Here is a 7,872-nt window from a genome sequence, read left to right on the forward strand (position 1 = left end):
GCCGCCCTTTTGGACGCAGAATCCCCGAGTATGGTTTCTCCAGGCCGAAGCCCAATTTCACCTACACCGGATCACCTCGCAGGTGACCCAATTACTACAAGGTGATATCGTCACTGTCAACGGAGGTGGTCAGTGGGCTCACCGACGTCTTCGCCTAGCCTTTGGGCAAAAACTCGTTTTACAGAGCTCGCGCCTTGTTTGAATAGACATGCCGCGTTGCTTTTTCACTTTGACTGCTTCTCAGCTTTTAACGAAATACAACTAATAGCGAAGTTAATTTTCTGTTTCGTTGACTTCGTTATACCGAAAGCTTCCCTTAAGTTGTTTTTGGCTGGTGTGGTGAAGTCTCAATAACGCTTGTCCTCTCTCTGGCACCATGTTGTAAACTTAGAATGTGTCGACGCATGCTAATTTGCCTTCGCGACTTGTCGTGTTTCCTCGGGTGACCCCTAAAAGCATGTGATGGTGCACTTAGCTAATTAACGAAGAGCCCATGACAGCGCTGTACGTGCGCTAGCCAAACGGAATAGTGAGTACAGCTGTGAAAACGCGTGGGTACTGGATTGCGTTGTACAGCTGGAATAGGAACTGTACAGCTGGATTATGCTAGGATCTCACTGTCACCGTTGTTAAAGTTGATTACCTTATGGACGCACTGATGACACCAGCCAAGAAGAGGCCCCTAATTCCAATCAGTGCGCTCGCACTCCTGTTGACGTAGTAAGGTACAATCTGCAAATGAAGGAAACGCACGTAGTAATTTCTCCTACTGGACGCCGTCATCGTATTTCCGTTGAGAGCACCAGCTGTCTTTTGTATGAAACATCATCATGCATTAACGCTAAAGCAGAACAGCAAATCAATTTAGACGGATAAAGTGTTCTTTTAAAACTCTGTTGTCGTTAATGTCGAAATTATGAGCTGATTATTATATGAGAAACGAAGTCTCAGTTTTTTTTAAATTCCGCTCCGAATCCCCAAGGTACATACGTCACTGTGACGTCACAGATTTCAAAGTATTTTTTTCGTATTCAGACCGTGTTGGTGTAGCAAAAGTTTCTGAAACTGGTCATGGTATATCTTTGGCTCCTTTAATACACAATGTAGTTGATCTTTACCGCTAAAGAATGAACTACTCCCTAGAAGACACTGTCCAAATAATCTATGACGTCACTGCGAGCTGGTGCTGGAACTTAACGGAGGTGTCGCCACCTGTCTATTGTTATTGCGCTTTTTCTGGCTTACCAAGCGTCTTATCGTATAGAGTGGTGTTCATGATATTGTAGAAGGGTAATTGACTGATGCAGAATAAGTCATTTTTCTCTTCAGTGTCCCCTTAAGAGTGCGCAAACAGTCAGTGTATCTAAACATTAAAAGTAAATAATAGGAAAACTATGCAATAGGCCTGATTAAGTGACTGGTATGTTGGAATATCAGCGGCCACTTCAAAACACGATCTCTAAATTGTCTAACCGCGTTTTCAGAAAGAGGGACGTTATGAAAGGGATTTCCGCACGACTGATTTGACATATCCAGGAACACTACATGTTGTGTTAAGCACGATCTCCTTACCATGCGTCACTGCAACAAGCGAACAGGTTGAGTCATGCCTGAATTTTTTTCCCGTCACATCTCATCTCGCAATCATGTACTAGGTTTTTAGTATGCCGCTACGTGGCCTCTTGTTTTTTTCTTAGTTTTTTTTCTTTGTCGCATGTATACAACTTGGCTTAATATAACTTAATTTTTCCGTAGGCAAGTGCAAAACCCACAATGGCTGCTTCAGTTACCTGATCGTAGCGTGGAATGTCTCCCGTGAGGACCGGGTCGCAGTCTCTGAACCAGAAGATTATGGCCAGCGCCGTTATCCCGTTGAGAGCGTAGAAGAACGACAGAATGCCGATGCAGCAGAATGCTACTCTGAAAGAAAGACAAAGCGCGAGACAGCAGCATGACGTAGCGCCATCTGACTGTGCTAGCTCCAATTCTGAAGCTCCCTTCACCCTCCCTAGCCAAGACATCCCCTTAGCCAACGACACTTTCTAAACTCTAATGTGTCCAATTTTGGCTGACACTTACTCTTGCAAACGGTTCTAGCTTAAAAATGTTTCTGTGATTACGGGTTCGGGGCCCATAGCCACAAAATACTCTTGCGATATAATTTTCGCTAAGAGAAAACGTCAGACCCCGTATTATCAGCGAAGGTGACCACCCATTCTCAAAAAAGATTCACGAAATAAAGGCTTTGTGGATTCGGCCCTTGTTCTTTTAGCCTCGTTTTGCTTTCGTTTTGTTCTTCGAACTAGCATGTCCAGCCATCTATTGCACAATAAATATTTTAACACCCTTACGGGTGTATAAGTGGTGCTTGTTTGCCGCGTAGGTAGCACCATCACACTTAATTAAGCCCACACTTAATTAAGGGGTAAGAATTAATCGTTGATGAGGATAAATTAAGTTTTGTATGTTGAGTATTAGTTGTAATGCGTGTTGGTTAATTTTTTTTCCGTATCTCTATGTGAAAAGGAGTTGCCGGCGCCAGTTAAAGGCGACAACACCTCCTAAATACCACACAATGAAAAACGTTTTATATTTTGTCAATTTATTATGACAAGTAACATGACGTCAGCTGAGGTAGACAACAAAAATTGCATGAAATAGACTTTGAAAGCTATCACTGCCACTATCAGTAACAGCTATCACTGTTTTATAGCTATCACTGTAGAACTCTCGTGTCTGATATTTTGGTGTGCACCAGGTGGTCAGAATTCATGCACACTTTTCGATGACGGCTTTCCTTATCGCAGGTGTGGGTTGAACTCGCTCTCGGGTGGAATAAAATTTTTATAGCCCTAAATAAACGACCTCCTTTAAGGGCGTAAACACTTTTAGAACTCAAGCCAGAGTTCTTGCTAAGAGTTCTGTCCTTGCGCTCGCTTCCATTCGTCCATAAACATTTTAGGAATGCTGTAGAAACAGTTTGTCTGGCGCTTGAATATGTGTACTACATACGCTTTGGCGTCACGCAGCGACTTTGCCGCCAGAAAGCGTTGCGTGATCATTTGGTCCAGACCGAGCCTGACGAGGTGCAGGGGCAGAGCACCGATTGCAGCGGCCCACACAGTCTCGTCGGTCGTGATGTCAGATTTGGTTCTGCATATTGACAAAAAACAAAACAAAACGTAGGTCGTGTTAGACTTCCGACCAGCATTTGAAGACATTACACAGTGACTGCTAATGAGTCAGATGTGAGCCCAAGAAATGGAACGCATTTGGAACATCTCGTGTGAACAAAGAAAGCATGGAAAAAATAAAAAGAGGGGTTATCCCTTGACTTCAACGCTGGTACGTGTGAGTCAATAAACACACACACACACACACACACACACACACACACACACACACACACACACACACACACACACACGCACACGCACACACACACACACACACACGCACACACGCGCACGCACACACACACACACACGCACACGCGCACACACGCACACGCACGCACGCCAGTGCGAAAACGCTGAATGATAACTAGGAGAAGTTAGCCGAGCGAACTGCTTTAAATGCCACTGCATGCAGGTTTAACTTACGATAAGGATCAAATGAACATTATAAAGAAGCACACCCTAACTCAGAAATTTAGGCAACTAAAGTGTTTTGGCTGAGCAGCGCTGGGGAGTGGGACTGAGAATAAAGCGACACAGCGCGGCGAGTAGCTTAACTAAGATGTGAAGCTTTATTGTGGCACTCGTCTAAGTAAGTATTGATAGCAGTTTAAAAAAAAAAGCATGATACGGCGAAGTAAAGCAAATGCAAACAATGCAGGTCTGTAGAGATGGCGTAGGTGAGCAAGATAGTAAGTTTTTTTTTGAGAGCATGGCGACATTTCTGCTTTGTTTTGATACCGTTGTCAATACTTATTCGGACGCATATGAGAATAAAGCTTCAGTTGTTAATTCAGCCAGGGCCGCACTGGAAGCCCAACGCTATGTGTTGGTATTAGCAAGCACCAATCGAGCGTCATGAAATGAACAAACTCGGAAGGGTAGGTATGATGATGATGACGATTTAATGACATCCCCTGATTTATTGAATGGGCTGGTCGCAAATATTCACCGAGCCGGCTTCGGCTAATCAGTTATGCTATGCATGTTTTTTTCAGTCTAACATTTTGCCTAAATCTCCGTATTTTTTTCCCCCTTAAAACTTCTCTACCTTGTACCGCTACCCATGCCTGTAACAGATCCGCTTCTATCAATCTCTTCCTTGCCTTTTCTTTTCACCAATACTCTACATTTATCTTGCTTATCTCGACTGCTGACTGGTTGATGCTTCAATCCACTTTGAATAAGAACCTGACTGGTTGATGCTTCAATCCACTTTGAATCCAAGCGATTCTGGAAGGTACACGTTACCTACGGGTCTCACTGGGTGAATCTCTTCACATTCCTTAAGGATCTGCTGTGTTGTCTCCGGATTTTCGCTGCAGCACACACACATGCCTCCTTCTGTGGCGAATATTTGATCCGGTATGCTTTTGTCCTTATAGGCAGCCAGATCGAGTCTCAGTAGCAAGGCACCGCCCTTTGTGTTATCGTACAGATTTTCCATTCCGTATGTTATGCATCTCTTTGCGGCAGCAGCGCGTCCTGTTTGTCAATATCGGAAAGCCATTGCCTGACAGCTTAGAGATGGCGGTGGTAATTATTTCTTCTTCTTTGGCAGAAAACCGCAATATTATATCTTTTTTTACTCACTACACGGCTTGTTTTTAAATTTTTGTAACACCTCCGCATTTATGGTGTTCCAAATTAGCTAAAAATAAACAACAAATAAGGGCATGGGGTTTAATGTCCTATAACACGGGCTATGAAACACGCTGTAGTGCAGTGTTCCATATTAATTTAGGGCGTTCTTCAACGTGCAACAAAGGCACGTTGTGAGCGTATTGTTTTTTAATTTCATTTATACTTTATGTTTATTTTACCTCCAATAGAAATGCGGAGGCCGCGGCCGGGTATGGAACTCGCGACCTCACGCTCAGCAACAAGGCGCCACAGCAACCGCGGCCCGTGCAGATACAGTAGACGAGGAGGTGTGCGCATGCGTACACCACTGAAAAATGGTCGTGCATGCTTCGCAGCTGCATCTAATTGCTTTTTACTCGCAATGTACAATATTGTGCGAGTATACATTACAGCTGTTGCCGTTATTTAAAAGAGTTCTTGTCGTTTCAGTTTTCCTGTGTATATTTGCTTTCATTTTTTTGTTACTTCTGCGTTATGCTTTTTTCCTGCTCTCCCGTCGGTCACTGAAGTGCTAATAGTTCTCCTTTGTTTTTTGTTTTCCTAAGTGACACAAACGGCATCTGTTTCCGGGACATCGCGCCGTATCCATGCCAAAGCTGCGCAGATTTTTAATTTTCCACGCCGAAGGACGACGGCGGATAATGCGCAACACGCCATCGTAACGCGGTCGCGGCAGAGTATGGAGCACGTATTTCATAACTGTGACACTGTTGATGCTTGTGCAGGCTCCGCCGCGCCGTGTGTTGCTGCATCTGCGTAGCACTGCAGCGCATGAGGCATTGCGTTTTCGTTTTATTAATGAGAAAGCATATATACGCCCCATAACGCGAAAATCCGATGTCGTCGTCGGTGGCGGCGTGACCGAGTGATGGTACCAAAAATGGCCGATGGCGCAAAGGTGCTCGGATTGACGTGAAATTTCACGGGGAGATTCCTGTAAACGAAGTAAATTGATTGCTTTGAAAAATAAAATTCGGTACATTTCGGTCCTGGTGGGAACCGAAACCGGGCCTCCAGGGGAACGAGACGATCAAGCTTCCCCGACGCTTCCGCGGTTCTGGCTGACTAAAGGTGTGCCTAGTGCGTGCGTGTTTGCACACGTCACGTCGTAGCCATCTGGCTGGCTGAAAGTTTCACCAAAGGGCCTATAGTGTTTCCGCATTCGCACACGTGAGCAGCCTTAAGTGTCTGTGCCGAATTTTTTTTCTACGTCTGCGGTGAAATACCTCTAAGTTCGGGCGAAGAACGAAGGTTAGTTCATTGGAGAGGCCACTTGCGAAATACGCGGGCTGTGTAATACCGCCAGGAGGCTGTTGGTTCCCTTGGGTTGTGATTTGTCTTTGAAAATGATTTTGTCGCAATGGCAATTATACGGACAATCGAGGCTCGTTTTCGGCGTCGAGGGCTGTTTTCGGCTGCTCCGACGTCTGGACCGGCAATATGTTCCTCGCGAAGCTTTCTGGACGTCCCAGCCTTGCGAACCTCGGGCCGTCGCGCTAAAAGGCAAAGTCTGAACGGAGCCAAAATAAACGGAAGATGCTGCCAACCTCGCGAACATCCAAATGACGCCTTCAGTCACGACAACCCGTGGACTAGCAGTCTCGATCTCAGTCCCAAGGGCAGTCGCAGTTCCGGGTTTCGCTGCACCAAAGTTAAGCAACCGAGACCGACACCATGGCTACTCATATCTTCCAGGTTTAATCGATCCCTAGTCGGTAAGCGAGATATGATACCTTAATCTGTTTGCAACTATCTTAGTGCTGTCCTATGTGTTATATATTCGGCGATGCAGCAGCAGAAGCGCACCCAGCGGCTATGGTCAGAAAATTCCCCTGAGGGTTCGCTATGGAAAACTCAACTTAAAAAAAAAAACTTGAGAGAAAGAAAACTTACTCCCAGAAGTAGAAGGTGCTGTTGAAGTCTGTCAGGGGTCGCATTGGAACCTCGCTGTAGAGAGAGTCGTACACTATCTTTCCGATGATGATGAGTGGCGAGGCGGTCATGATGAGTCCCTGGATGCAGTCGGCCCACACGACACTCCGGAGACCTCCCTGCGGGATTAATTAAGTTATTTATAAATAGTGCTGTTTAACCCCCTGACGCTGCACACTGGGTTATGAGGGGCCCCGTGGCGAAGGGTTCTGGTTTAACTTTGACCACCTGGGCTTCTTTAACGTGCGCACAATGAACCGTGCGAGAGTGTTCTTGCATACTGTCGTTTTTATCATTAATTATATGCTGATGTATGATATTTATGTGTTTTTGCATGCTGTTTTTGATCTGATGAACTATTGCTGCACAAGTATTCAGCATATTTGAATGTAAGAGACATCGGAGCTTAGCGCCCCTGCCGCGATACTGATGAAAGAAGAAAACGTATTATCCTAATCGATTAGTGCAAGGTGTGAAGCGCTGGACATTGCTTCAACGCTTTGTTTACTAGGATCGTTGCCGTCGCCATCTCCTTTTAACGGCAATAATTACCATACCAAAGAAAGAGCAGACGCGCTGCTAAGCATAAAATCAGCGATGACCTCTAGGAAATGTGTTTTGGAGGTCAATTATTCAGGAATACCCATAAAGGCCCTCATACGAGGGTATTGCATATTGATGATATTAATGAAGGTAGGGGGGGGTTCATAACTGATACAGCTTATCACTTAGATACACAAGTATACAATTAGTACGATTATATTATCTACAACACCTTGAACAGAACACGGTGAACTACCAAAAAAAAGTAATAGTTATACAAAAGAAATTGTGCGCTTAGAACCGAAAAGCGAAGAAAATAAGAAAGCGCCATCGGCAGCACCCTTGTGATGAAAACATGCGCAAGCTTTCAACGCAACGCACTCGTCTTAAGCAAACCAATAAGAACCATAAATACGAGTCACTCACCCAGTGTCACTATGAACAGTTCAGCTTTCGTCCCATGGGGGGCTTTTTTTGTTTCAGCAACAACAGTAGCACAAGGTTCTTCTCTAACTTTTCCAAGACTGTTAATGTGAACTGCAAATATTCACGGTGATACCAGCCGCTAGACAATATT

The 7,872-nt window shown here is 44.9% G+C and overlaps 1 protein-coding gene across 10 annotated transcripts in view; it reads right to left on the reverse strand.

The window, feature by feature from the left end:
- Window positions 1–7,872, reverse strand: part of LOC119432654 (putative sodium-dependent multivitamin transporter) — a 103,077-nt gene that overhangs the window by 29,631 nt on the left and 65,574 nt on the right. Inside the window, exons 6-9 of one of the 10 annotated variants that reach the window (XR_007464318.1) lie at window positions 6,714–6,871; window positions 3,013–3,153; window positions 1,791–1,920; window positions 644–732 (exon numbers count right to left, since the gene is read on the reverse strand). The exons of 6 other annotated variants lie outside the window; for them this stretch is intronic. The gene's annotated coding sequence lies outside the window, so the exon portion shown is untranslated. The remainder of the gene's footprint in view (window positions 1–643; window positions 733–1,790; window positions 1,921–3,012; window positions 3,154–6,713; window positions 6,872–7,872) is intronic. 3 more of the 10 variants (XR_007464319.1, XR_007464317.1, XR_007464320.1) reach the window with 3 other exon arrangements.

This window comes from Dermacentor silvarum, chromosome 11 (assembly GCF_013339745.2).
Source record: "Dermacentor silvarum isolate Dsil-2018 chromosome 11, BIME_Dsil_1.4, whole genome shotgun sequence".
Taxonomy (NCBI): Eukaryota; Metazoa; Arthropoda; class Arachnida; order Ixodida; family Ixodidae; genus Dermacentor; species Dermacentor silvarum.